We start from the raw sequence: 20,844 nt of genomic DNA on the forward strand, positions 1-20,844 counted from the left end.
TCGAGCGCTGAGAGACAATGCGCGCATAGCTAGTGTTCGTATTATTATACTAAGTAACTTCTTGTGTACATTGTAAGTTGTTTTTTACAGAAATTTCGAGATTAATTGAAGAACAAGTTACTCACCTATATAATTATAATTATATAGAGAAGAAAGCCACCATGCGCAGTGGAATTGATTCCCCTTATACACCTGTGCCCCAAACGAGCCCTTGATCGTTCAGATCAATTTGAAGTGATAAAACTCACCTCAGGGTCATAACCGCCAAGATCAGTATCAGAATCAACCCCAGCCACGGAATGTATCTAGTAACCACCCCTCTACCAACAACAGCCTACAATGCATAGAGCATGCACATCATGCAGTCAGTAATGGAGATCGATTGATATCATTCAGTGCATGGGACGAAGCATGCATGCACCTTCCTCTCAGCAACGTATATAATTATATGGAGGCACAACGTTATGCAAACATACCCTCCAAGCTTGTATTATCTAGTCCACAAGAAGAGTGCCCAGTGTCGAGTACCTCTCTTAACATGCATGCAGTCCTATATACCCAGTGCTCCCTCCCCCTCAGGCATGCAAGACCTAGCTTAGGCCAATCGCAAGTTGTCGCAAGAAAAGAAGAGAATGAACTTGAAAAAGACTTGCAAATCTATAAAGCAACAACTATAAAACGTTTTCGAAGTTCGCCTACAAATTATTTTTCTATTCATGCATGTCTATAGCCTGGAATCGAGGCTATTTCCATACATTCATTGAAATTGTTTTAACATAATTATAGTAGGTTTTCTTCCCACTATAGTAGTTGTAAAGGTATTTGGGTGGAATGGTGGGGCATAAGTCCCAAATGGATATCTCTTAAAGAAATCTACTGCATTTACACACAGTGCAAGTGCATATAATCCAGTGCAAGTGCATATAATCCAGTGCATTATGCCATATAATGCAGTGCAATATATGGTAGCCATGGCAGTGATGCAACATGCCAGATACTGAGCACTTGATTGCTTTGATCTGGTATTTGGGTGGAATGGTGGGGCATAAGTCCCAAATGGATATCTCTTAAAGAAATCTACTGCATTTACACACAGTGCAAGTGCATATAATCCAGTGCAAGTGCATATAATCCAGTGCATTATGCCATATAATGCAGTGCAATATATGGTAGCCATGGCAGTGATGCAACATGCCATATACTGAGCACTTGATTGCTTTGATCTGCCCACTCACTGGGCAACAAGCCACCTTTAAAACATGCCAACCGAGTCCCCGGATATTGTTAACCCAGAAAGACTTAGTTATGACACAGGTAAATAAATTACTAGCTATCCGCGTTTTCTCGATGCATGGACCCGTCCGGGGGGTGGGGGGGAACCACATCCGTGTGGGTGGTGGTGTCCTCTGTGTACGGCTGGTAGGAATGTGTAACGGAGGACTTGCTCCGTAGCCTGGGGAGAGGACCTGCTCTCCCCTGCCGGGGAAGGTTCGACTGGAGGAACCGGAAGCCCTTGCATATCACGCCTGCAGGCGAAGAAAACAAGAAAATTAACGTACATAAATCGACTATATAAATCGACATCTACATAAAAACCCATACCTCTACCCTATACCTGGAAAATTAGCCGAACAAACCAAAACCGCGACACTCTATACTATCCCAACCGACTCTAGCCGGAAAAACAAAAAAAATACCTGAACAACTATGAGTCAGGGAGGGGGGAGGGAAGAGAAGTTTTCTAATTCGTTTGTTCGTTCACTGACTGCCTGACCACGTGTTCCTTGCGCATGCCCGTGTTGGTTGGTATCTATATACGTCACCTGTTAACCACATTTAATCCTTCTGATTTAAATTCCATTTAACATGGTGCACTTATCATGTAATGACATCGACAGAATACTTTAGAACATGCCAACCATGCAAGGGCTATGCATTAGCGTAGGCCTCTTCTGAGGCTTTGATCCCCGTTAACCCAGAAAGAAAATATACGGAATGTAATTCTACCGTTAGTTATGACACATGTAAATTACTTACTAGCTATCCGCGTTTTCTCTCGCTCTATTGAGATAATTATTGTTTGGAGGGAAGGTTGATGCCAAATATATTAGGTAAAATTAGCTCGCAGAGATAAGTTTCTCTCCTCCAAACAATTAAAGAAAATACGTAATTAAGTAAGGTAAAACGTTAACCATATACAAGTAGTTCGACTAAACCTCATGATCTCTAGTGTTCCAACCAGTCACGAGCGATTTTGTGATCTCTGCAAAATGTATCTTGATGTAAGCTTGAAAGGACCATCGACCCAGTGTTTTAATGGTGGAATCGTTGAGCCGCTGCTGTCGTTGATTCTAAAGGATCGGAGTGACTGTCTGGGTTCGCTCCGGCTCGGCTTAGCGCCGCTTGAACCTGGGCCATCTGGCTGCTGACGCAAAGTCAAATACTCTGCTACTGGGCAGAGGTCGGTGTCAGTTTTTGAGAGATAAATGTTCGTACCTTGGTGGAACTGATCTGTTTTGGAGCATTTGATAAACAGTGATAGCGTCGTGGGATGTTCCTGGTTGTTGATTGCCACGTCTGATAGGAGGAGGGCCAGAACTCGGCTGATCTCAAGAAACCAAAGAAAGCAGCGCAGGCTGCTTCCCATATCATTGCGTTGTCGAAGTCATCTAAAGGCTGCAGTTGTTGTTTTAGGAGTCGGAGAATGAGAGGCAGTCTTGATTTTGGTTTGATACGTTAAATAACTAAGTGCAGACATGGGGAGTCTTGTAGTGGGTTCTTGTACCTGTAAAAGTGTCGAACTCCCTATAAATAGTTGAATGCGCTCTAGACTGTGCCAGTTCGGTCAGAAAGTGTCTTCGGTTGCGACAAAATGATAAATATATTTTTTGAGCTGATGTGTACAATTTTTGTGTGTTGGCTGCATCCCGTGGTGCAATTTTGCAGCTTGTGTCTCCAACAAGGGGATATAGCCAGTCGGGAGTGGATTTCATTACCTATTCCTGCAAGCTCTGTGGGGCTAGAGACGGCTGCTTGTCTGCCTGTGGAACGGAGAGATGAAACAGTTGTACATTATTTCTTGAAAGGGCGTCTGCCGCTGTGTTTAGTTTTCCCTGTATGTGTTGAGCCGTGACAGTGATGTCGAATTGTGCACACAGATAATGGCAACACGCAACAGATGGGCGAGAAGTTTGTCTGAACATTTTTTGTTTCACATCTGAGAATAATAATTATGTGAGCCAGTCCATTTGTGACCCCACGTTCCTAGGATTGGAACGAACTCCTTTGCTGCAATATTAATGTCTGCCCACGAGTGTGTCCACCGGCATTGTAGCCACGATTTTCCGTAGAAGGCTGAGGCATCGGACACCAGGACTACCGTGTTCGCCATGTGTTGATGTTCTGTTCCACCTCTACAGGAAAAGGTGCCACCAGTATAGATCTGCCCTGAACGACTCGTTAAGATGTTATGAGGCTAGGTGAGGATCTGCCCGGAATCACTACCTTGGACCTTCTACATCCAGCTTGTCGCGAGTGCCTGTAAGCGGTCGAGTTTGTCGCATGTGATCAGTGTCAATTTCGATGCCCAAAATTTAATAACTGTAACTGGGCCCTCAATTTGGTGTTTTGCCAGTGGGATACCCAAGTGGCAATGATTGACCCCAAGTTTTGTTGACAGCCTGCCGTGAAAAATACATGTGGATACGCCTTTGTTGAAGAGAATCCATTCGAGAGTGTCGGCAATGGCACAAAATATTTTTGGTGCTGATCTAAGTAGGAGCTGTGTCCCACGCCATCCCCAAGAGATGGTGGCTGATGGGTACTATTCTGTATGCATGTGCTATATCCTTTTTTTTAGGTATTTATCATTGTTATGCATCGTTATGCCCCATCGGGGTATCTCCTCTCATTACTATCTTATAATATTGGCAGTGACGTTCAAGGGGGAAGACGCTGCTGTCACCAGGCATGCCCCTGGTCAACGCACAAGGCGGCACGTCCTTGGCTAAGTAAATACTAACACCAGGCATGCCCCTGGTCGGCATTCTATCCTACGTTAAATAGGTCAGTGCCAGTACATGCCCCTGATCATGTCTCACATTGATTACACAGTACACTTTAGGTATGGCCAATCCCGCCCATCTAGGACGGCTTCACATATACATCACATGCCCCTGATCCACCCTCCTCCGTTACTTAAGCATCAGACATGCCACTAGGCATGCCCTTGGTCTTGTTGCTGGCATCACACGCCAGGCAGGCCGTCATGAGAGGCATGTGTCTGGTTTCACTTACCGTTTACACACCCCGTGCCCAGCATACCCCTGGTTAGCCCCCAGTCATTTCTCGGGCATCACATATCAGTACACTAACCTCCATTCCCCACAGATCCACACCCGGTGGATCTAGACGACATTCGGCAGCACGAACCGGCACACTTACCCAATTTCTTCACCACCGCATCCAATGCACACATCACGGGGACAACTCGATTACACAACAGGGTTTATCCATATACCGTACCCTCGCGAAAGTAAGCCATCCCCTCTTTTGCAAGGGTATTTTTACTCGATTATAAGCCCCAGAATGAAGAGTTTGAGCATGCGCAGTAGCTAAATGCCACATGTTGACTATTAATTGTTAGTATAGGTACACTCAGTTGTCATATCTATGTTTAGACTACTTTCTAGAACTTTCTTGTGTTATGTATTATATTAGTAACGTACAGTCTTGTTTTGTTTGGGAGTTGTTGGTAACGTTGCTAGATGGCCGAATCGAAGAGCACGGTTGCTGCTGTCCCGTTGAATGATGCCAACTACGCGACATGGAGAGTACTGTCGGTCATGAAAGAAGGACTCTGGGGAATTGTTAAAGGTACTTGTGAGAGACTGGAACTAATTATTATTATCATTTTTGTGATTAGTATGATTTTTGTGTGGGAGATCAGGTGACTGACCTCGTGTTAGAAAAGAGACTAAGTAAAGAAAGACGAGCTGATTTTAAAGTAGGCTACCCAAGCGAAAACTAATGTTAAAGCTGATTTTAAAGTAGGCTATCGACGAGAGCCGATTGTAAAGTAGGCAACACAGAAGTGCTCGGTTACATAATGGTGGCAGCGGTGGTCTACTGGTTTGGGTAGATCCATGATCTATGAGTGGTAAAACTCGGACAGGAACGATATACAAGAGAACAACACAAAGCGAGGATCAAGGCGTCACAAGTACCGCTAGTGCTAGTCAAAGTCAGACGGACATGGCAGAGACAGGCGAACTAACGGTTATGCTGAAGGCCCTTCTAGAAGATCGGAGAACTCTTGAGGCTGACTTACGAGAAGAACGCAGAGTTCGGGCTGAAGAAGCAGCCAAGAGAGATGAAGAAATGCGGGAGCAGATGGATTTGCTACGCGGATTAGTTGGAGCACACGGTGAGGGCGGCGGCAAACGGAGGGCGACGTCCAAGGATCCGAAGGTCGCCAAGCTCACAGATGCAGACGACATTGAGGCATACATAGTAACTTCGAAAGACTAATGACTGGCGAATCGGAACTGACTCAGCACACGATGGAGCCAAGCCTGGAATTTTCCAAGCAGGGACTATCGAAGGACACGCAGTGACGGACGTTTGCTTAGACACCGGATGTACTCGAACAATGGTACGAGAAGATTTAGTCCCAGTGGAAAAGTTAATCGAAGGCGATTCGATTGCGATATGTTGGGTTTACCCCCTGGCTATAATTCAAGTAGAAGTTAACGGGACTACACATGAAGTGGAGGCAGCTGTGTTGAAGACACTGCCACTATCGATGTTGATGGGTACCGACGTCTACCAACACGACTGCCAAGAGGCGGACACAGCCTGGGCAGTCATGACAAGAGCCAAGAAGAGAGCTCAAGATCAAGCAGAAGCCACTGACCGACGCAATGAAGAAGAGTGTGCATGGAGTACGTCCCAATGCGGTGTTGACGGATGACTGTGAGGACACTACTAACCTACCTGATTTCGAGGAGGATCTGTTCGGTGTCGTACGAGAAAAGAGTTTACTGACTAGAAGTGCTCAACGCCGAAGGTATCAGCCGATTGACGAACCAATGGAAGAAACTAAACGAATGTGTAGTGGGGCGGAAGAATTTCAGAAACTTAAACAAGAATCTTGAAAGTATACGGAAGGCCGCAGATAACCCCGCTTTAACGGGTGGGGGATTCTTCAAGAAGAACGGTCTGGTATACAGACGTTGGCTTCCTAAAGGAAGAGATGAGGTGGAACAACTTGTGTTGCCGTTGAAGTACCGACCCGAGGTACTGAAGCTAGCCCACAAGACCCCATTTGCTGGCCGGCCACCTTGGACGAGACAAGACCGTGAATCGGATTAGTCAGTGCCGATGTGCGGAGAGTGGTGAAGACGTGCCACGAGTGCTGCTCCAAGAGGGCGATTTAAGGCGCCTATGATTCCCCTACCCATATTTTCAGAGCCGTTCCGAAGGATCGCCATGGACATTGTAGGGACCCCTTCCTAAAAGCCGGTCGGGCAAACAGTTTATCTTAGTCATCTGTTACTACGCCACCCAGTTCCCGGAAGCTATCCCGATGAAGTCTATTGATGCAGTACATGTGGCTGCTTGTTGCTTGTTTATTGTTCGAGGTTTGGAGTGCCTCAAGAGATTCTAACCGATCAAGGAGCAAATTTCACGTCAAAGTTGCTCGCAGAACTGTATCGAATATTGCATATTAGACGGGCTTGTGGAGCGATTCAATAAGACCCTGAAATCCATGCTTAGAAAAGCGGCTATATCTGAAGGATATAGATGGTCCCCTATCTGCTTTTCGCAGTCGTCCACGGGATTCTCACCCTTTGAATTAGTATACGGTCGGGCCGTTCGAGGTCCACTAGATGTACTTAAAGAGACATGGAAGGCCGAGGAGGACACAAGTGAGAGTATTGTGTCGTACGTGTTCACGATTCAAGAAAGGCTACAGAAGATGAAGGAGTTGGTGGCCGACAACCTGCAAGATGCCCAACAGACGCAGAAGCGATGGTATGACCAGAAGGCTCGTACGCTAGAGTTTGAAGTTGGAGAACAGGTGCTAGTGTTGTTGCCGACTGACACAAAGAAACTGTTTGCACGGTGGCAATGGTCATACAAGATTGTAGCAAAGACCGGTAAAGTGAATTACCGAGTGGAGATGTCGGGGCGACGGAAACCCAAGCGAATCTTCCATGTGAACATGCTGAGGAAATACTATTCGAGTGAGTTCGTAGCAGCAAGTCGATACCCCAGAGACTGAGGACATTGACGTCTGGGAGAACGATTGCAGTGCAGAGGGCATGACTACTGGAAAAGAACTATCGGTGGCCCAGTGCGGCCAAGTACAAACTCTGATCAGAAAGTACAGTAAAGTGTGGAGCAAGGTACCCGGGAGAACGGAAAAGGTTGCATACTCGGTGGAAACAGGGTCGGCACACCCAATACGGCAACCAACTTACCGGATTCCCCAAGCTCATAAGGCTGAAGTTGTGGCGGAGATGAGAGAGGCAGGAGTAATTGTGCCGTCAGTCAGTCAGTGGAGCTCACCAATTGTCCCTGTACGGAAGAAAGACGGGTCGTTGCGGATATGCATCGATTATCGAAAGTTGAATGCTGTATCGCGAATGGATGCCTACCCAATGCCCAGTATCGATGACCTACTGGGAAAAGCTGGCTACCTCTCAACACTTGATTTGGCCAAGGGCTACTGGCAAGTTCCTCTCTCTCCTGGTACTGGCGAAAAGACTGCCTTCTCCTCTACCATGGGCCTGTTTGAATTTACGGTGATGCCGTTCGGTTTGCAAGGGGCTCCAGCGACGTTCCAGCGCCTGATGGACTCAGTGGTGGCTGGTCTAAGCTTCTGTGCGGCTTACTTGGACGATGTTGTCAGGGAACAAATTCACAGCTTCCAATTTAGAGGCTTATGGCCTAACACAACGACTACATGACCGCATTCACGCATTCCAATTTGGCACTTACTTGCCTTGACTGTCAGACCAGCCTTCTCAAGACTGACAAATACCTGCTCTAGATGAGATATGTCGTTTTTAGGCTTGAGTGGTTACTACCGACGATTCATACCGGATTATGCTTCGATAGCTGCACCTCTGTCAGATTTGACAAGGAAATCACTCTCAAAAGAAGTAAAATGGACAGACAAGTGCCAGGAAGCATTCGAACACCTAAAGAAACTGATGGGAGATTCACCAATACTAAGGAACCCTGATTTCGGACGAAGTTTTGTTCTTCAGACGGATGCATGGGGTAGGTGCCGTATTAAGGGCGATACTGGAATGGATCACCCTGTCGCTTATTACAGTCAGAAATTCCTGGATAGAGAGAAGAGATATTCGACCATCGAGAAAGAATGTCTGGCATAAAACTGGGAATCCAAGCATTTAAGGTGTACTTGTTGGGCCGACATTTTATGGTACAGACAGACCATCATGCTCTGACATGGCTACACCGGCTGAAGGAAAGCAATTCTCGATTGAGTCTAGCTCTACTGCCGTACGACTTTGAAGTCAAGTATCGATCTGGAAAGTCGAATGGGAATGCGGACGGTCTCTCGCGGGCGTTTGCACCGTAAAACTAATTCCTCTAGTTTCACGTAGGAGAAGGGGGGAGGTATGTGAGAGACTGGAACTAATTATTATTATTATTTTTGTGATTAGTATGATTTTTGTGTAGGAGATCAGGTGACTGACCTCGTGTTAGAAAAGAGACTAAGTAAAGAAAGGATTGTGTTACTGAGTACGAGGTAGGGAGCTGATTTTAAAGTAGGCTACCCATGCGAAAACTAATGTTAAAGCTGATTTTAAAGTAGGCTATCGACGAGAGCCGATTGTAAAGGAGTGCTCGGTTACAGTACTGAGGTTGCTGGTTATGTGAATTATTTGTCGAAGCGAGATCGGGCGTTGGCTATTGTAGTGTTGTCTGTCGATCCGAATCTGTTGTATTTGATTGGTGAGGTTTGGACAAAGTTAAGCGAGCAGTTTATGAAGGTCAATCGGCTTGAGCTTAGGCGGAAACTATACTCATTGCGGTTGTCGGACGGCGAGTCGGTGCTGGAGCAAGATGACTGAACTCTTCAATGCTAACGCTGGCATTGATCACTATGGATCGAGTAGTTCACTTGTTGGCAAGTTTACCGGACTCTTTCAGTGTGCTAGTCACTGCTCTCGAGGCTAGCCCTGAGGTACCCTTGATGGAGGTGGTGACAGAAAGGTTGGTGCACGAGGAAAAGAAGATGTTGAGTGGTCGAAGTGATGGTGATGCCAAGGCTATGACAACTAAAGCCAAGTGGCCGAAAGGACGTTGTTACTATTGTCACGACTTTGGGCATTATCAGAGGGATTGTTTGAAGTTTGAGAAGCATAAGTCTAATAGTGCGATAGCTGAGCGATAAAGAGGCATTGGTTGTTAATTGTTTAGTAGGGCTAGTTGGATTGTTGATACGTGCCATATGTGCAATACCAGACGCGATTTTCCGAGGCCAGAGAAGGTGACGGTTGGAAGCTTAGAGGCAATTGGTCGAGGATTGGTGGATTTGTGGATGAAGTTACCTAGTTCCTGATCTATCGTACAATCTGCTCAGTGTTTCCAAGGCAACTCAGTTTGATGAGGCTGGTTGTCGGATTTTGAATGCTGATAGCATGGGTTATAGCAACGGCGGTTCGGTGTGATAGTCCTATGTTGCAGAAGATGTTTGGCACAAAGTGTCATTTAAGTATTGGAAGTTTGAGACAGTTGGCTGTTGATGGTCTTGTTGACGGTTTTAACTTTGACAAATCTAAGGAGATTGGTTTCTGTGAGTCGTGTGTTGTGAGGAAGCACCACAAAAGCCCTTTTCCCGTCGGTGGTGGAACTCGAGCTAAAGAACCTCTTGGACTGGTTGTGTGTGGCAAGGTTAACGCTAGGTCGATTGGTGGTGCAGAGTATTTCTTAACGTTTGTGGATGACAAGACGAGGTATGTGTGGGTGTATTTTTTGAGACACAAGTGTTCTCTCGTTTTTTGGAGTGGAAAGCCATGGTGGAGAAAGCAAGTGATCGGAAGTTGAAGGTATTGCGCTCGGATAATGGCGGGTTCAAATAGTATTTGAAGGCAGAAGGAGTCACTCATGAACTCCTCAACAAAATGGCACAGCCGAGCGACTAAATCATACATTGGTGGAGATGACACGGTCTATGCTGGTAGGTGGTAATTTGTCTACAGCGGTGTATTTGAGGAATCGAAGTCCATCCAAAGCAGTGGAAGGGATGACCCCGAGTGTTGAGAATCTCCGTGCGTGTTTGATGCCCACATAGCACAAGATGAGAGGAAGAAGTTGGATCCAGTTGCTAGAAGATGTGTCCTTGTTGGTTATAGTACTGAGGTGAAGGGCTATCGCCTGTATGATTCAAATCGAGACAGGGTTTTCTACAGTCGTGATGTTAACTTTAAGGGCAGTGAACCTGAGCTTTGTGTCCAGTTGGACGATTCCGGTGGTGATGTGTCCGATGGTGATGCTGCCGATGGTGATGTGTCCGATGGTGATGCTGCTGATGGTGTTGTGTCCGATGGTGATGTGTCCGATGGTGTTGATGTGTCCGATGGTGATGCTGCCGATGGTGTCTGAGCCAGTTCTTAGAGAGTCAGACAGAGGCCGAACTACTACTTAGAAGGAGCTTCTATCGCTACGAGCAGTATTGAGGAACCAAGTTCTGTCCAAGAAGCAGTAAACAGTCCAAACAAGGCAAAATGGAGAAGGCCATGGAATCGGAGATGAGATCACTTAAGGAGAATATTTGGGAGCTGGTGAAATTGCCAGAGAATCGGAAAGTTGTGGGTAGCAAATGGGTGTTTAAAGTGAAACTAGTTCTCTCAGACCAAAGGAATGGACTATGATGAAACATTCTGTCCTGTTGTTAGGATGGAGTCGTTAAGGCCCATTGTTGGATTGGCTGCTCGGAATGGTTTGAAGCTTTCTAAACGGCAAATTGGACGAAGAAGTGTATATGAGACAGCCTGAAGGTTTTGTTGAAGAAGGTAACTTGGTGTGTAGACTGAAGCGAAGTTTGTATGGTCTCAAACAGTCTCCACGATGTTGGAATTCGGCTCTGGATGCTCACCTAAGGAGTAACAGTGACCCCTGCATCTATGTGGCAGCAATTGACGAGTTGATGGTTGTTGGTGTGTATGTAGATGATCTCGTAATGTAAGTCGGACGAGCGGTTGACAGACCTCAAGAGAAAGTTATGTTCAGGCTTTGACATGAAAGATCTTGGAAAGCTGCATCATTTTCTCGGGTTGAAGGTTATTCAGGATGATGAGTCTGGAAATGTATGGATTGGTCAACCTGCATGAAATGAAAGATGCTAAGAGTGTTGGAACCCCTGTTGATTGAGGGTGATCTGTTTGACTCCGAAGTATATCGATCGGCTGTTGGCAGTTTGTTATATGTGTCTACTGGTACTAGGCCTGATATTGCTTTTGCAGTGAGTATGAATTCTTTTCTAAACCAACGAAGCAGCACTGGCGAATTCTCAGATACCTCAAGGGTACAGCTGATCTTGGACTACTCTACAGAAGGAGTGATGCTGAGGAGCTAACAGGCTTCTGACTGGGCTGGGGACCTGGACCACAGGAAGTCAACCTCTGGATACATATTCATGTTAAGTGGTGCTCCTATCAGCTGGAAGAGCAGAAAGCAGAGTTCAGTTGCACGCAGAGGCTGAATACTATCGAGTGCTACACAGGAAGTAATGTGCTTACTTTCAGAGTTAAATTGTGGACCACAAGGAGCTACAGTAGGACAAACAGTCAGCGATTGCACTGGCACAGAATACTGTATTCCATGGAAGATCGAAGCATATCGACTTACATCACCACTTCGTTCGTTAACAAGTTGTTGCTAAGATTGTGAAGCTCAAGTACTGTAGCAGCAATCAGATGATAGCAGACATGCTGACCAAAGGACTAATCCAAGTCAAGTTTGAGAACCTGAGAAACATGGCTGGAGTTGTTCCTATTATCAAGCAAATTGAGAAGGAGTGTTAGTATAGGTACACTTAGTTGATAATGATGTCATATCTATGTTTAGACTAGTCTGGAACTTTCTAGAACTTTCTTGTGTATGTCACTGTGACCATGTGCTTAGTCAGTCCATGATATCTTGTTAATCTGAGAACTTACTCTACCTAGCTAAGTCACATTGCAAGCTTTGCTAACATTAATTTTAGTGAAGAAAGGAGTACGACTAGATCAGAAAGTTTATAACTTTCTCTGTATAGATCTGTTTGCCCTTGAAGATGTATATGCAGGGTATATGCAGGGAACAAGTAGTCCTATATGCAGAGAAAAGAAAACACAAAGTCCAAAAAAGTTATCACACAGGCCAATTTTGCAGCCTTGGTTTTCTGAAAAAAAGTACCTGATAGCTGCTCCGTAGGAGTATGACCTACCATCTTTCGGGAAGTTTCTGCTAAGCAACGAATAGTCCACTTCTTCATGTTCATTCTCTTGTATGATTAAAGAATCATACTCATGCATTAGTTTATAACATTGTTGTTGTCAATGAAATGTTCATACTATGTTACTGAGCAACGTGTAAACCTCAATTTGAGGCCGCGGGTGGGCGTATATTCGAATGAAAACTCGCCGTTCGCGATTAAACGCCCAGTCCCCTAATAAGCCAAGACTTCTTGCAGAAAAGGGTGGGCGTACTTTTGCGAGGGTACGGTACTGACGATCTACGGACACTGGAGTGTTACCGGCACAATCGAACAGCAAAAACCCAATCACATTCCCGACAGTGTGGATCACCCAGACACGGTATGCAGACACGGTATGCGATATGGATTCAGAATCACCGTTACGAACTACCCGCACCAACATGCCCTCCGCTAGACTGCATCCAAACGTCGTACAAGATCGTACAAGAATACCTTGACCACAAATGTCACGAGGATCGGGTGATAGGCCCCTTGGCTATCACCGATCATCCAGAGGTACACGTCAGCCGTTTTGGGGTCATCCCCAAGAAGCATCAACCCAACAAATGGCGCTCGATCTATCTCACCCAGCCCAGACCGCGATAGTATTAACGACGGCACAACTCTACTCCATGAAGTACACTTCCATTGATGATGCGAGCAGCGTCGTCAATGGTATGCACCCACGTCAATGGTATGCACTAGAGTGACAGAAGTTCTAGTTTGGTCCGTTTGGTCCATGACAGGAGTGTTGCAGGAGTGTTGGCGTGGGCATTTGGCGTGGGCATGTGCCAAAGTTCCAATTGCGCCGCGCTAGTAGGTGCATCGTCATCGTCTAGGCTAACCATAACGACGTTTGATGGATCTCGCTAGGTGCAGCTGCAAGTTTCGATCGTACCAAGTACGCTAAAAGGTCCTGCGCGCGTGTTGGCGTGACGTATGCGTTGAAGCATTCAACCCACTTGGCAACCCTGCGTTTTTTTCTGGGTTTCTCACCCGTATCGTTTGAGGTACTGAGTCGGGTAAGAACTCAGCTAGTTCGATAAATTCTATAAATTCTGATTTTTTAGATAGTTTGTCGGGAATGGGGACGTATACGGAAGCAACGGAATAATGCTTGGTATCGTCGGTAATGTGGGGAGGCTCATGTAGGTTTTAGTACGGGGGGTACTAGTGGGTACGAGGGGGTACGAGGGGAACATGTGCTAGTGCTAATGAGGTACTTAACATACCTGCCGTTCGACTGATGTACTCTCCGTGGGGTACCCGAGCTGGAAGCAGGGTCGGGACTGATGGTGAGCCTGATGAGGGTCCGGCTGTGGGGCGGCCTGCTGTCTGTTGTTGGACAGCTGCCTGAATCCGCTGGTCCATTGCGGTGGCTGCCTGGACGGAGTTGTCGTCGGGTTGGTGGAACTGATCGCCGGTGATGAAGGTGTCCCAGTTGATGATGTGCTCGAGGAGGTAGTGGTCATCTTGGTATATATAGAGAAATACAGGATAGATCAGCAAAAGAAATCTTGAGAATTATAGAAGATAAGTTTTCTAATTAGTTCCACTGACTGCAGCTTGACCACGTGTTCCTTGCGCATGCCTGTGTTGGTTGGTATAATTATGTACGTCACCTGTTACACATTAACTGTAACCACATTTAATCGTGTTTAGAAGCCACGCTTGTTAAGGAATTCAAGGTGGGCGTTGCATGGCGCCCTCCTTGCCTTGCCTCTCACGTCTTCTCCAGTTGAAAATCAGTCTGATACAGTGAGTCAGTGGTAGAGATGTCAGACCGGTGTCATAAAATTTTGGGCCCCCCCATGTTTAGGCCCCCCCCGGGCCTAGAATTTTAAAATTTTAGGCCCCCGGGCCTAGAATGTTAACAGTTTAGGCCCCCCAGGGGGTCCAAACTGTTAACATTCTAGGCCCCCCACTGTGAGATTAGGCCCCCCTCTTTTCTGCAGGAACAAAAAGCGCTTATTAGCTGACTTATCTATGCTGCATGATACTAATGGACAAAGCAAAGGGAGTGCTATGACACTATGACTTCTGGCTATTAGCTGACTTATCTATGCATGATACTAATGGACAAAGCAAAGGGAGTGTTTATGACACTATGACTTCTAGCTATTAGTTATCTGTGAACCCTCACCTCAGATCCTGTCAGAGAGTGTATAAAAGTAGCAAATATGTTAGCAGGCATGTTACTAAATCTACCATGGAATCCAAAAGTGAAGAAAGATTTACCTTTGAAGTTATTCATGCTCTCATAAGCAGGAACGAGTACCCTTCATCCTTTAGTAAAGAAGACAAGCGTTCCCTGAGGCGGAGAGTTAAATGCTTTGATGCAGTGGATGGAGAATTGTACTATGTTGGATCTACCCGTAAGAGACAGTTGCCAGCCATAAATTACCTAGATATTATACATATAGTTATCACTATATATTTGTGTCTACATACTGTTACATGCAGTATTACATTTTCAAAAAAGGTGATGAGAAGAGGCTTGTTGTGGAAGACAAGGAGCAGAGGAAAAGGATTATAGGAGCAATCCATGATCCAAGTCATATGGGAGTCAACAGAACATTGGGCATGATCACAGCCAAGTATTACTGGCCTGGTCAAACAAATACTACTCGCCCCAACAGGCATGCTGTCTGACAAGCATGTGGATGCTGCAATGATGCTTTTAAGTGGCCAATTCTTCAAAACATCTGGGTTGCAATCGTCACTTAAAGTGCAGTTTCGTCTTGGTTTTCGCCCAATTGATTTGGACAAGCGCACGAGGGTTCAAGGTGAGTTATGTAACTGTCTCAAGATTATGAAACAATTCTTTTTATTATATATTAGGAGTGCATATACTGTTTGTGCCAGAACGTCATCACTGGACCTGACAAGTTGTATTGAAGGCAGCAGTGTCTATGTGTATGACAGCCTGCAGACAGGCACTAAGGAATTTCCTAGATCTGTAGAAAATCAACTGCTACAGCTCTACCATCCCACACTTAGTCCACCACAACGTCAAGAAATTGGTTTACTGGCAGAGTGTCTGCCTGTCCAACAACAACAAAGTCATATGACTGTGGCTTATTTGCTATTGCATGGGCATACCACCTCTTAGTTGGAGACTCTTTAAACACGCTGACACTGGACCAGCAAAAACTCAGACGGCATTTGGTAAGGTGCTTTGAAAAGAAGAAACTATCAAGGTTCCCAAAATCAAGGCAGGAGACCCCTCGAAGTGAGATAGTGTGGGTATCTGTAGTAGCTTCGTGCTACCAGTGCATAAGGCCTGACTCGTGGAACGACATGGTGCAGTGTGATGGCTGCGACAGGTGGTACCACATGAAGTGTGCACGTATAAAGAAAGCTCCATTCAGTGACTGGCACTGTAAAGACTGCAAATAGACTGCAAATAGATAGCTAGTTTTTCTGTTGTTGTACTTGTTCAAGTTTTGAGATGCATCATAATAACCGCTGAGATACTTTTAATAGGGGGGCCTAAACTTTTAAGAGGGGGCCCAGAATTTTAAAATTCTAGGCCCGGGGGGGGCCCAATCTCATGGGGGGCCTAAAATTTTATGACACCGGAAGTAGTGCGTGGGCGTATTTTCGTACAGTAAATTCAATGGTAAGAAACGGGACCAGAAAGTGAGTGAACAAGAAGGGCTTTCCGCAAGCCCTGGAAGAGTCTAACAAACAACAGCTGTTCCCAGGGGTAAAAAATAGCGCAGAATTTGATTTTTATAACAGTTTTTTATGATTTTAGTATTTGATGCTTGTTCTGTGTGTGATTTTTTCTCAAAGGTGATCATCATTTATCAACCAAACATGAAAATGAACAAAAACACAAGTGACCATGTCTTTCATCTCTAACTCTCTCTAGATTATGCAAAAAGTTGCTACAATAAGCTTTTATTTCTTGCGGAATCACATATTGCATGGATAGATGGGTGGAGCTGAGAATAGAAATGCAGTAAAATCAAGCCAAGTGTACCAATAGATGTATTTATTTCTTAGAAGTTCTTAGAAGTTACTGAAAGTAATTATTGAAGCAATCTGAAAGCCTCTGTTGAAAAGAAACAAGAAAGATTAGAGAGAATTCCAGGGACAACAATGTAATCTACCAAAACTATTAAATTGCAAGAACTAATTCAATTTGCACACGAAACAAGACAAGAGTAATCTACTGTATTAATTAGAAGCTGTCAACAGAGTTGTATCATAGATTTATAGTTGTATGGCCTTAAATCTACATCACACTAAAAACGAATTATTTAGACCAAATGAAATTGACAAAAAAGTTGCTTTTAAAGATCAAGAAACAGATACAAGCATAAGGTGGACATTGATGAGAGTTCTGAAATATGATACAATATACTGTACGAAAGAAAAGATAGCATGGTTACTTTAAATCCAAAAGAACTCTCTGAAGCAGGAGACATCACACTATTATAGGGACATCATAAAGATATACATTACAGAAACATTATAAACTTCAAAATAGATATTAAATTGTTACAATGTTAACTCCTGAGTTCTGAGTGTCCATTTCATACTTTTTAAAAGAGAATAGACCAAGCGGTTCAGCAGATATGCTAACTTTAAGATCATTTCCGGTATTAACAACAAATTTCATAAGTCCCGCCCAAGTACATTAAAATGCGGTAAATTTTTGTACAAATTTTTCCCTGACTAGTGTTCTTCAAAACGCTGTATCTCTGCATTCACTTGACCAAATCCAGTGCAGTAAAGTTTTTCTGGTTTGCCTAGAGTGTTCAAAAGAGATAGTAATACATAGGAATTAGAAATAGTAAAAATGAAAATCGGTCTGACATCGCTATCAGTGGACAGATTCCTATTCATGTGCATGCCGGTGTCACAGGACCAGGCCTCCCCCAGGACAGGAGCTCCGGGGGGGGGGGTTCCGTCCTTAGGATATTTCCTCCCCCCGGAGTTTCTGTCCTAGGACAAAAGCTCCTACTCCAGGACCAGAGCTCCCCCATTCTGCGGTGCAGGTGAAAGTCAGTCCACAGGTAATCTGAGAGGACTAGTCTAGGCTACGAAGTAACAGCCATAGACAAAGCCTAACTAGATGCAATAGATGCTGTATCTATTATGTTATAGATCTCAATACTCAATATATACAACAATGCAAGAGAAAGAAGTACAATAAATATAACCAAAAGTGCACAAATCATAAAGTGATACAACCAGAACAAAACCAATCACCTACTGGTTCTTTGCGAATTTTGGCACAGCGATATAGTGATACCACTCACTATACATTTGTCACACATGACCATATCCTCAAAAGAGTCCGGTCTCTTGCACATGCAGTATATTGTAATGGCAATGGTTTGTGGTGTTGGTCTTTTGGGCATCGCTTTCTTTGTGCAAGGGAACCGTGAGAGTTTGCCCTTCTCAAAGCACTTAATGAGATGTGCTCTCATTTTGGCCTCATCAAACACTAGAGAATCCACATTATCGTTCATAGCAGCGTGATATGCAGCAGCAATGCTAAATAGTCCGCAGTTGATAGCACCATCTTGCTGCTGGAGAGCCACCACAGAAACCAACAGCCCATTGCATTGAATTAATGGGCCTTGTGCTATCTGGAGCTCAGTACTTGGGGAAAGCGTTCCATTGAAGCAGCTGTCGTACAAATACAGTTCACCCTTAAACAGAGAAGTGGCAATCCATGCAGTGCTGTCGTTCTTCAACAAAGAAGATTTTCACAGCTGCATGTACAAGTAAAATTATCATAATTACATAAACGTTGTCTTACCTGGGCCTTGATTATTGGAAACTGGTGGAAATGCCTTTAATTGGGCCAAGAGAGTATTATAGCAGCCTTCAAACTTAAGGAATTGCATCGATAATAACTGGTGGGCTGCGCGCATATGCTTGTCGGAGAGCATACCACCTATTGCACTCAACACTTGTTTGTCAAAGAGGTTTAGATCTAGGGTCTTCAGCCACATCGTTCCTATAATCATATACACAGAAGTCTAAGAATTGTACAAGATATATACACAGCTTATACAGAATATTCTACCAAGAAAATAGACATGTTATGATATAATATTATTACCTGACTCTTTTGTTTCTTCCTATAGGAGGTGACTTGCAAGGATCTTTTGTGTCAAGAGGACGCTTATCACGCTTATCTTGCTTTTGAGAGGGTAGGTCAGGCTTTTGAGAGGGTATATGTTAGGCTTTTGAGAGGGTACATCAGGCTTTTGAGAGGGTAGGTCAGGATTTTGAGAGGGTACATCAGGCTTTTGAGAGGGTAGGTCAGGATTTTGAGAGGGTACGTCAGGCATTCGTTTATTCTTATAGGAGGTGATTTGACTGGAGAAGAGTGGTTGTCTTCAGAGCCAGGAAGAGTGTTTTCTTCATCGTTGGTTTCTGTAAAATGTTTTAAGCATAATTATATAGCAAGGAACACGACAGAAGGAGGTTATTGCTAGCCACACTTTACCTGGAGAGTAGTATTCCTTTAGCAGTACCCATTGTAACACTTTTTCAATACTTTGCCGCTCCCAGACTGCAACTCGTATCTACCCTTGTCAAGGATCTTATGGACAATATATGGACCTTTCCAGGTGCAGTCCATTTCCCTCCCATTCGATGAGAATTGGCCATATTCTTTAGCATGACACTGCTGCCAACTGGATAACTCTACGACAAAAATGGCAAAAATTAAGCTAAAGTTTGCTATATAAAATAATACCTTCAAAGAGTTATGCTTGTTGTCATACTGCTGCTTCTGTTTTTGCTGTGCAGCAGCAATGTTCTCCTTGGCATTGAGGTGACAGCGGTCACGAATTTCCATCAACCTTCGGAGAATTCCATCCATGTCTTCTCCGTCTTCTTCATTTTCAGTCTCCTCTCCACTCAATTGGTCAGCATCTCCTCTATCTTCTATAGCGTCGGCACCATCTCGTTGATCCATATCAAAAGTAACAGCTTTCCGCGGGTGGCGATTGAACATTAGGGAAAAGGGTGTGTACTTTGATGATGCCTACAATAAAAAAAATAATATATGCATGCATTTAAAATTTTACCTGTTTTGATATTGTAACAAAGCCGAGCGGTATGCCTTGTATTCGGAACGTAATCACAATAGAATGACCTTCAACATTTAATTGCAACACACTGTATAACAAAACACACCTGCTTATATACCAATCTAAGTATCTAGAATGATCTAGAACAAATAAAAGAACAGGAAACAACTAGAAAATCCCTGAGTCTATTGAGAACAATCTAGAATAAATAAGAACAGTCTGGAACCAATGATCCAAAGGGTTGTCCAATTATGACACCAATAGTCCATAGTACAGAGTACATCACAGATATGCGATAGGCATAAAGAGCAGCAGAGAGATGCTGATCCCAGTCATCAGTACTAGAATCGATTACCTTCTTGAGAGTGTTCACTAGAGTCTGGTTGAAGCGTTCATCAAGGCCATTTGTTTGTGGGTGGTAAGCACTTGATACGCAGTGCTGTATGTCAGTCAACTGAAAAAGTCGGGTGTTGATTTCGTTGACAAACTCTCTTCCTTGGTCTGATTGAATTACTTTTGGCTGGCCACCCATGCCTGCAAAATGTGTCAAACAGAAATTTTGCTACACCTTCTGCCGATTTTGATGGGAGTGGGGCAGCCTCAGGCCACTTAGAGAAATAGTCTGAGAGCGTGATAATGTACTTGTTTCCAGAGCTTGTTTCAGGTAGAGGTCCTACCAAGTCAATACCAACTCTGTACCAGACCTTTGTCACAGGGATGGGATGTAGTTCTGCTCTGGGCTTCTGCAGTTGGTGATTCGTTCGTTGGCATTTGTCGCAGTGCTTGCAGAGCTGCATGTATGACGTCAGCATGTAGGCATTTCCAGTAGAAATCTTGAGCAACCTACATGCATGAAACAGATATAATATTATTGTACTTTATAAGATATGATGATAAATATACCTTTCCATAAGTCTTGTCTCTCCCAAAATGCATTCCATGCATCCATTCCATCGTGGCACATGTTTAGTATCCTGCTTTTCTCCTCTTGCTTCACCACAATTCTTCTCATTCTATGCATGCTAGTGCTGTCCTTCTCAGGCAGGTATAAGCATTATTGCTGCAGAGCATATCTTTGAACTTTGTGTCTTATACTTCTCTTGTCATTAGTGGAAAGCCCGTCTCTGTATTTCTTCTGGCCAGCATTGCTAGCAGCAGTCTTGTACAGCAGTATGTCCTCATACTCTTGTTGAGTAGCCATTCTGATTGCTAACAGTCTATACATTTCGCATGCACGCGCAACGCTAAAGCCTTGACAGGTTTTACCCGGATGATATATCC

General features: G+C 44.4%; 2 protein-coding genes and 1 long non-coding RNA gene across 3 annotated transcripts in view; 2 read left to right on the top strand and 1 right to left on the bottom strand.

Moving 5' to 3' along the window:
- The window catches only part of LOC135334204 (uncharacterized), a gene marked incomplete in the record, with an annotated part of 688,739 nt that overhangs the window by 132,498 nt on the left and 535,397 nt on the right, over window positions 1-20,844 (top strand).
- Window positions 1-20,844, top strand: part of LOC135335190 (ankyrin repeat domain-containing protein 27-like) — a 77,460-nt gene that overhangs the window by 38,432 nt on the left and 18,184 nt on the right. The window lies entirely within an intron of this gene.
- LOC135337450 (uncharacterized) lies at window positions 16,778-20,484 on the bottom strand. Its single transcript, XR_010395111.1, has 6 exons — window positions 20,467-20,484; window positions 19,227-20,406; window positions 18,975-19,174; window positions 18,585-18,901; window positions 18,279-18,479; window positions 16,778-18,231 (listed from the first exon to the last, which is right to left on the bottom strand). It is a non-coding gene; the product is annotated as an uncharacterized LOC135337450 (long non-coding RNA).

This window comes from Halichondria panicea, chromosome 1 (genome assembly GCF_963675165.1).
Source record: "Halichondria panicea chromosome 1, odHalPani1.1, whole genome shotgun sequence".
Lineage (NCBI taxonomy): Eukaryota > Metazoa > Porifera > Demospongiae > Suberitida > Halichondriidae > Halichondria > Halichondria panicea.